This window comes from Eretmochelys imbricata, chromosome 7 (assembly GCF_965152235.1).
Source record: "Eretmochelys imbricata isolate rEreImb1 chromosome 7, rEreImb1.hap1, whole genome shotgun sequence".
Taxonomy (NCBI): domain Eukaryota; kingdom Metazoa; phylum Chordata; order Testudines; family Cheloniidae; genus Eretmochelys; species Eretmochelys imbricata.
Genome location: NC_135578.1, coordinates 11,182,154 through 11,192,174, shown reverse-complemented (window position 1 = coordinate 11,192,174; position 10,021 = coordinate 11,182,154).

Here is a 10,021-nt window from a genome sequence, read left to right as displayed (position 1 = left end):
CCAGATGGTCTCTCCACCTGCGGAGACAGTAGACGCTTGCTTTCTTCTCCAGCCTGCATGGAATAGGCAAATGCCAACCAGAACTTGGCCTATTCCCCTACTAATTTTTTCCCCAGAGACAATGTGGTGTCTCTGAGCATCCTCAGAAATGGAAACGGTAGTGGACTAGCACATCGCTCATTTTCAAAGGGGCATGTAAAATACGGAAGAAAGCGGTGGGCCTCATTCTCTGCTATGTTACCACAGTTTTAAAGCTGGCGTAACAGCGGGGAATCAGGCTCAAAATCTTACACCTCTGAAAGGGGTTGTGAATGTAAAAGGAATTCTTTTGAAATGCTTCACAGTCTTTCTAGCCACCCATAATTCCAGTGATAAAAAATCCACTGCCAGAAACCTGCCTTAAAAGCAGAGCCCCTAATTGTGTAAGGTGGAATGCTCTCTCCCTTCTAAATAAAAGTGTTACTTGACCCAGAGATACCTGTGGCAGCCCTTGGTCTTCAAGATTAATCGATTCTGCAAGGTGCTGAGCGCACCCAATTCCTGTTTAGCTCAGTGAGAGCTGAGGCTGCTCAGCACCTCACAGGATCGAGCTGTGAATCAGAAACCTAGTGGTGAACAACCGGCAAGTGTTAACCGGGCACTTAGCAAAATGGTCATCAAGGAGTAAAGAATTGTTGTGTGCCCCCCAGAACAGTGCTACTAGGGATGCCATAGCAGAGACCCTGTTCTCCCAGGGAAATTGGCTGTACCCTGGAATGCTTTTAAAGAGTCATTTGATTCATTATTAGAAAGGCAAAAAGGGTATCAGACTGGAGTCAGGAGACCTGGGTTCTGTTCCTGCCTCTACCAGTGACTATCACCAAGTAACTTCAGACCTCTATTTTTCTTCCCATTCTTTCTCTTGTCTGTTTAGCTTGTATGCTCTTCAGGGTAGGGTCTGTCTCTCACTGCGTGTCATACAGTTAGGGTGGCCAGGTCAAAAAGGGCACTTGATAGTGTCCGGTCAGATCTACTTATCAGATACCCAAAGTCTGGTTACTGTGAGTAGGGGAGGCACTGGGTCATTACCCGCTCCAGCCCCTACTCAGCCAGAGTTGCCTCCTACCTTCATCAGGAGGATGCAGCTCCTGGCCCCAGCTCCACAGGCAAGTCCCTCCTGACCCAGGCGGTGGGGGGTGGGAGGGGAAAAGCTATGAGGGGAAGAGGAGTCGGCGGGAGCGGGGCCTCAGGGGAAGAGGCAGGGCAGGGGAGATTCCGGCACTCCTTCTGGGGTGTCTGTTTTTTAAATATTACCAAATTGGCAACCCTAAGTACAGTACCTACCAGAATGGGCCCCTGATTTCATTTTGGACCTTGGACTTATACTGCAAATGCCATTCTAAGCACACACAGGACCAAACCTTTGTATAATAGCCCTCCACAAACGATGGGCCTTGAGTGGTTTTCAACACCTTTTTTTTTTGTTTTCTCCAGTTTGTTTTAAAAATGCTGTCGAGTGTGAGAAAACAGGAAGTGGCGTCAACAACACTGCGGTTTTTTCATTTCACAGACACCCTTTGAACTCTTTTTACGCTGTCTTCCCTCACGTTACATTTAACGGTGACCTATAAATAACCTGCTCGTTCTTTGAAGTGTTTAATCAAAGCCAAAAAAGTAAAGATTTTCAAAATAATTCAAAGTATTGTTTTCTACATTCTCTACACAGAATTTTTTAAAGGAATCTTTAGAATAGATTTTTAAGCAGGATGAAGGTTTAATTTTTTCACTTTAGAAATTAAATGTGAGGGAAAGCAGCATACAAACACTGTGAGCTTGCAGGGACAGTGACTTGGGCAGTGCAGTTTACTCAGTGACTCAGGCGCAATGGGGGTAACTCAGGGCAGAATTTTGCCTGTGATCTGAGATCTATCTGGCTGTCTGCCCCGTGAAAAATCGTAACAGCTAGTTGCAAAACTGTGATTGTTCCTCTGAACGTACCGCATTCTAGGTATATGATGTTGAATGCATTTGAAAATCTATTGCCATCATTACAAATGCAACTCTCAAATGGAGCAGTGGGAGTTTTGCCTGAGTAAAGACTGCAGGATTTAACCTGTACTTTGTGAAGCGCACTGTGTAATGTCCTATATAAGGTATAATGTGCTGAGAGATAAATCACCCTGTCTCGTTAATGTGGGGCAAAGAGACGACTTCTTCTCCCACCTCCTTTTTTAAATGATGTCCACCTTTGCTGGCCTGATGGCCTCCATTTTTCTCTCTTTGAAGTTCCGCAGTGCAGCTCTTTCTTTTCCCCAGGAATGCATAGGAAAGACAAGCTGCCTCCTTATCCCAGCTATGGCATTGCCAATATGTTTTAAAAAAAATATGTGCTGAGGACAGTTTTTGCAAACTGGAGGCCTGCTAAAGTTCAGCTGCATGATGGATCTTGCCTCGATGAGTCTTAATCAAATTCTTCAGATTGAGTCTAGTGTTTAGCAGTAAAGGAGCTACTGATCCGCCATCACAAAGTAGAGTGACCAGAGAGCAAGTGTGAAAAATCGGGACGGTGGAGGGATAATAGGTGCCTATATAAGACAAAGTCCCGAGTATTAGGATTCTCTCTACAAAATTAGGATGTCTGGTCACCCTATCACAAAGGATAGTCCTGCATTCCTGTTGGTGCAAAGCAGAATGCTGTTTACACTGTGTATTACATTACATCGACTTGGGGGAAATTTAAGCTATGAAATGATCCATTGCTTGTTGCAGAAAAGCACTTAAGTGCATGTTTAAAGGGTCTTCAAAAGGACTGCAAATGAGCTTGAGTGGCCTTCCTGAATAGAGCCTGTCATAAATATAAAGGGAAGGGTAACCACCTTTCTGTATACAGTGCTATAAAATCCCTCCTGGTCAGAGGCAGCATCCTGTTACCTGTAAAGGGTTAAGAAGCTCAGCTAACCTGGCTGGCACCTGACCCAAAGGACCAATAAGGGGACAAGATACTTTCAAGTCTTGGGGGGGTGGGAGGGGGGAGGGGAGAGGCTTTTGTTGTGCTCTTTGTTTATGTGGTTGTTCTCTCTTGGGACTGAGAGAGGCCAGACAGAAATCCATCTTCTTCAACCCATCCTAATCCAAGTTTCCAATATTGCAACCAGTAGAGGTAAGCCAGGCAAGACAGATTAGTTTATCTTTTGTTTTATGTGAATTTTCCCTGTGTTAAGAGGGAGGGTTATTCCTGTTTTCTGTAACTTTAAGGTTTTGGCCAGAGGGGGATCCTCTGTGTTTTGAATCTGAATACCCTGTATAGTATTTTCCATCCTGATTTTACACAGATGATTTTTACCTTTCTTTCTTTTTTTTTTTTTTTAATAAAATCCTTCTTTTAAGAACCTGACTGATTTTTCCATTGTTCCAAGATCCAAGGGTTTGGGTCTTTGATGATTTTGTAAACAATTGGTTGGGATATTATTCTCAAGCCTCCCCAGGAAAGGGGGTGTGTAGGGCTTGGGGGGATATTTTTGGGGGAAGACATCTCCAAGTGGTCACTTTCCCTGTTCTTTGTTTAAAACGCTTGGTGGTGGCAGCTTACTGTTCAAGGACAAGGCAAAGTTTGTACCGTGGGGAAGTTTTTAACCTAAGCTGGTAAGAATAAGCTTAGGGGGTCTTTCATGCGGGTCCCCACATCTGTACGCTAGAGTTCAGAGTGGGGAAGGAGCCCTGACAGAGCCTAAGGCAGAAGCAGTTTTAGGATCCAATTCTGTTCCCACTGAATTCAGTGGGAGATTTACCATTGGTTTCAGCTGGCAACAGGATTAGACCTTTTGGCCTGTCATTTAGACTGATATCAGAGCAGTGTAACTCCACTGACTCCAATGTAGTTACCTCTGACTTATACGGGTGTAAATGAGAGAAGAATCAGGCCCTCCATAATTATTCCCTACTATGTGCAGTAGTGGATATAGATGCCCAGTTGCTTTTCTGATGCACCTTAATAGAAGTGACTTCAAGGTCTAATGTGGTTTAGTTGCAAAGGGATTATGGGATGGGAACCTTTGCCCCAGAATGGGTTACTCTATTTACTACTACTATTAATCCCTTCACTGATTAGCTTAATGACAGATCCACCTATAGGGCATATCATGATTATAGGTTTCAGAGTAGCAGCCGTGTTAGTCTGCATCCGCAAAAAGAAGAGGAGGACTTGTGGCACCCTAGAGACGAACAAATTTATTTGAGCATAAGCTTTTGTGAGCTACAGCTCACTTCATTGGATGCATCCAATGAAGTGAGCTGTAGCTCACGAAAGCTTATGCTCAGATAAATTTGTTCGTCTCTAAGGTGCCACAAGTCCTCCTGTTCTTTTTATCATGATTATAGTGACCCCTGCTTGCGTTTTATCTGATGTCATCCAATCGCTAAAAACAATTAGCAAAGTGATTAAAGAGAAGTTTTACTGTGTCCCCTAAAATTAGATGTCACTGAGAAAACTAACAAATTGCACTGAACTGTCAATTAACGTGAGCAGAAGAAGCTCTCTGGGAAGTTAATGAAACCAACAGGTAAAACTACTCCTACCAACCTGGCAGCATAGAGAACCAGTATTTATCTCTGACTTAAATTATCTCACTGAGCAATTAAAATCTTGTCCATCATCATCTATCTTCCACTTACTATGTCAATACGTCTAGTCCAGTATGTAACCCTTGAGCTTATCTTGGTGAATGATGGGGGCTGGAGCAGGTTTGCTTTCTGCCCTGCTGCTCGATGAATGCTCCCTGTGGTCACTTGCCACGGTGTCTGACAAGGTAAGCTGTCAGTCTGAGGTAAATTGTGTCTGCTTCTCATAACAGGGTGCAAGATTTGCTGTGAGGCTGTGTAATGTGACTGATCTCTGATGGAAGATTGACATTTGACAAATGGGCATTCTCTGTCCCGTTTCCAAGGGTGTTAAAATCTTTGTTCCCACTGCCTAATCTTATCTCCAGCTGAAAGTCCAGCCAGACAATATGGGTCTGAGAGGGAGTTTGGGTGCAGGAGGGGGTTCCGGGCTGGGTCAGGGCATTGGGGTGCAGGGCGGGGTGCAGGCTTTGGGAGGGAGTTTGGGTGCAGGAGGGGGCTCAGAGTTGGGGCAGGGGAATGGGGTGGGAGGCTATGCGAGCTCCAGGAGGGGGTTCAGGGCTGGGGCTGGCGGTTGGGGTGCGGGAGGGGGTGAGGGGTGTGGGCTCCGGTGCTTACCTTGGGTGGCTCCCAGTCGGAGGTGCAGCAGGGCTAAGGCAGGCTCACTGCCTGCCCCGACTCTGCGCCACTCCTGGAAGTCGCTGGCACACCCCTGTGGCCCCATGTGCACACACATAGCTCCCATTGGTCGCAGCTCCCTGCCAATGGGAGCTGTGGAGTTGGCTCTCAGGGCAGGGGCAGCGCGCAGAGACCCCGGGGGCTGCAGGGACGCGCCGGCCACTTCCAGGAGTGGCGTGGAGTCAGGGCAGATGGGAGCCTGCCTTACCCCTGCTGCACTGCCAGACTTTTAGTGGCCTAAAATCTCCCAGGTTGGCTTCAGTAGCTTCCAGGAGATAGAGCCCGATTCTGGGAGACTCCCAGCAAAACCGGGATGGTTGGCAACCCTAGCTCTTCCCCCTCCCCGCAGCGCCTCCTGCACACCGCTGAACAGCTGATCCCAGAGGGCGGGAGGCATTGGGATGGAGGACGAGGAACTGATTGGCTGGGCAGCCAGCTGGCGGGAGGCACTGGGGAGGGAGGGGATGGAGCTGATCAGCGTGCTGCCAGCTGGCAGGAGGTGCTGGGGTAGGGGGAGGCGCTGATCAGCAGGGCTGCCGGTAGGTGCTGAGCACCCACTTTTTTTTTTCCGTGGGTGCTCCAGGGTTGGAGCACCCATGGAGTCGGCACCTCTGGTTTTTTTGGTCAGTGAAGACATGACCTAACTTGATGTGATAATTTGTGTTAAAACGACAAACTGCTTTGTCTTCACTAGCAGTTTACCTGGAGCTTGCTTATGTGAGTTAAGCACCCACCTTTTTTCATAGTGAAGACAAGGCTTTTAAGAGCCTGATTCTCTATTGCACTAAGGTCATTTTACACCATTCTGTCACTGTCAGAAGGCCTTAACATGATGTAACTTGTATTTTATGCCCTCCTTAAGACCCCTTTACACTGCCAGAGGAGTAAAATGGTTTAATGTAAATGAGAATCAAATTCTAGGTGTGTGGTGCTAAAAAAATTGGTTATATAAAAATGACACCTTCTCATTTCATAGATTTACTTCTTGTGGCATAACATAGATTGCTAGTTACTTTACTGGCAGAAATATATTTCTTCAAGAGATACAAGATGGGTGAAGTTGACTGGGTTTATTGGACCACCTTTTGTTTATGGGAGATACAAGCTTTCAAGCTTACACAGAGCTCGTCTTCAGGTCTGGGAAATGTACTCAGAGTATCACAGATATTTTCTCTGTTTATTTATTTCATATTTTCTATGATTTTCCAGTCAGCGGGACTGGCTCTGCCATGCTCTGAGTCAATGAACTGGATTCCAGTCTGGCTCATGCATCATCAACAACATTGTTACCTAAGTTCCAGTTTCAAAATATTCCTGATGAAAATGTGAAAGTCAGAAAGAACCCAGATTGATTTTCAAGCCCCATGGTGCATTTGCAAAGCTGGTAGGAAAAAAAATCCTCTAAACTGTGCAAATTTAATGTAGACCCACTGAGAGACAATAAACACGTATACCTCAGAGTGCCATTTTTAGTCTCTGTTCAAAGTAAAACTTTGCTTTAATATTAGGAAACAGGATATTTGTTCAGGATGATCAGAGCTGAAAATACATAAAGGTCGGAGAGTGGGCTGGCTAATGTTTAAAAACCTATGTATGGAATTAATTTTCTAGTGAGTATAAAGGGTGAGTGAGGTGTGGGGAAAACACAGGCTAGAGGCATTTCCTCTAGGATTTATGTTTATTGATTCATAAAGTGGCATAAAGTTTGTCCAGAAAAATATTTTCTTGTGTCTCTTCTATTACTGTTTGGACAATGGAAAGAAACATCATAAAAAAGTTCTTGGGTGAGGGATAGGGCAAGCTTTTGTTTTTAATTCATATTTTCTCACCAGTTCTAATCCCTTCCCTATCAAAGACAATAATTTACTATGTTGAAAGAAAAGGAGTACTTGTGGCACCTTAGAGACTAACAAATTTATTTGAGCATGAGCTTTCCGATGCATCCGATGAAGTGAGCTGTAGCTCACGAAAGCTTATGCTCAAATAAATTGATTAGTCTCTAAGGTGCCACAAGTACTCCTTTTCTTTTTGCGAATACAGACTAACACAGCTGCTACTCTGAAACCTGTTACTATGTTGAGTTTCCAGTGTGAGAAAAATTAATTTAGAACAAAAAACGACTGCAAAAAATATTAGATGAACCATAAAATAATGTGTCCACTGCTCCAGCCGCATCAATTTTCTCACATAGCTGAAAACAACATAGTGGCTTGGTGAGATCCACTCATACATGGTCACAAAGCTAGACCAACAACTCCTTAATAATAGACACATGCTACAAAACTTTCTTTAATGGGAAAGGTTTTATTATAACTTTTAAATGAGTTGAAATGTAGCGGTTCTAGCTCTGTCAGGTAGCTGTTCTGTAATTCAGGTGCGTGTATTCCTTCACGTTCAGTGGTTCAGCCACTTAACAGCGGACACTGACTGGTATTGTGTAACTAGGGAGTCCACAAGAAAATATGTAGCTAATGCATAGGAACAAACCCAATGTTCTGACTATTTGTAAATATACTGTACGTATAATTGGGGACTGTGCACGTTGCAGCAACTGAGCTGCACTGGAGGGAAGAAATATTTTGATCAGCCTATTGCAAGTCAGTTTCTATTCTGTATGTAGCTTGTGCAGCAGAGAGAGATGAAGGACGTTAGCTAAATAAGAGGTGATTGAGTGGTCATGGCACTGTTGGTCCACAGATTCTACAGCTGGCAAATTTCATTCTAAATGCCATATCTCTGGTTGTGGAGAGAACTGAATAGGGACAAGGGACTATTTCCAAAAGCCGGAATGTTTTTTTTTTTCTTTCTTTCAATTCAAGACACAAATAATGGAATATTTTTTCAAAGCTCAAAATACTTTACATTGCAAATAGTTACATTAGATTTACATTTCATGCATGAGTGGCTTCAGCCTCCGCTCGCTCCGTCCTAGCTGCTGGTGACAGTGAAACAGTTCTACACGATCTACCGCTCTCTTGCACCAAGCGCGCCTGGATTTTGCAGGATTAGAGACTGATGCTGAAGTACTGTTGAGCTCCTTGAATATCCTTCATAACCTTGCTTCCAGAGCCAGGGAGCGACACTGTGAAAGCTCCAGGAGATCTGGCACTGGGGGGAAGCTTTGCTAAATCATGTACTAAATTGCTGCAGAACAGACGTGCTAAAAGCCCCAAGGTGCCATGATCCCTGTCCATAACACACATGCTCAAGAAAGAGGCCTGGAGAAGGAGGGGTCATGCTGCACCTTCCTTCTGCTGTTATGGTGAGAGAGTCCTGCAGAATACAGCCTGCAGGTATTTCATGCCTTCTCCGTAAAGGTCAATACACTTTCCTTCCCTGTTTTCTCCAGCGATAATCAATGCGATGTAAACACAATGCTGACAGTTATGCCTGCCATGTAAAACTCATTTTCTGCCTCTCCTTGTTGAGACTTGTAGAATGTGGCTTTCCCCTGATCATTGCCACATGTGGGCACTTCATGCTGTAACCAAACTTTTGTTTGGTGTTGGTACAAGTGATTTTAATAAATTTCTTTGGGAACTCACAGGTTAGAGGGATTCCTGCAATTGTGATCTGGATGATTTCCCCTTCAGGCCATTACATCATTATTATTTGTGTAAATGTAGAGCCAAATAGCCCCAAACAAGATTTGAGGCCCCATTTTGCTAGGTGCTGTTAAAACAAACACATGGTAAGAGATAGCCCCCGCCCTATAGAGCTTACAGTCTCTAAACAGAGATAACAGACATGGGGGGAGAAATAGCAATGAAGAGACTTGCCCAAGGTCACTCATCAGGTCAGTGGCAGAATTTGGAATTAGAATCCAGGTCTTCTGGCTCCTATTCTAGTATCTTAGCCACTAGACCACAGTGCGATTCACACTCCTGTTTCCTCCTCAGTTGTTCCTGTCCCTTCTGTTTGCCTTTTTATCTGTGACTGAGATAGAATGGGCCCATGAGAAAGAACCATTGGAAATGCTTCAATCTTGTATCTTCTTGAAGCCGTGTTTGAACAGAAGCTGAACTTGTTAGCAAATGACAATTAGTTTAATGCTAATACCTAGCTTTTATAACTCTGTTCATCAGCAGACTTCAAGGGGCTTTACAAAGCAGGGCAGTATAATTATTCCCATTTTACAGATGAGGAAACTGAGGGGAGCAAAGTGACTTGCCCAGTATCACCTAACAGACCAGTGGCAGAGCTGGGGATCTTGTCAGTCCCACTCCAATGCTCTATCCACTAGGCAGCAGTGCCTCCCAGGCACAGAGAGAAGTCTGACAGGGAGAGGCACTCCTCTTCTCGAGGAGTTACCATCGTGGCCCTGGCCTGTGTAATAGCAACAGGACTTTGCATCTGTGCCTCTTCAAAGTACTACGCAAATGTTAACTCATTAGTGTGGGGACAATTTTAACTGACAAAAGATGGTTGCAGTTTTGTTTATTACATGATCTCTGAGTGAAATTCACCCTTGTGCCTGAAGTCAGCACTACGGCTTATGCACCACTGCAGTCCCACCTAAGCCATGAGGGAGGTGGCCTGAACTGTTGGCAGGATTTATCCTGAAGCTGTGGGACTCATTCACTGTAACAGCAGCTTACGCGCTGCATGTCAGAGCTAAGGAAGGCACACACGGCCTGTGCCCTCTAGGCCTTGCAGGGAAAGTTGTCTCAGGGGCTATGTCTCCACTAGCACTTTTGTCTGGCAGGAGTGTGAAAAAACGACACCCCTGACCAACATAAGTTTTACC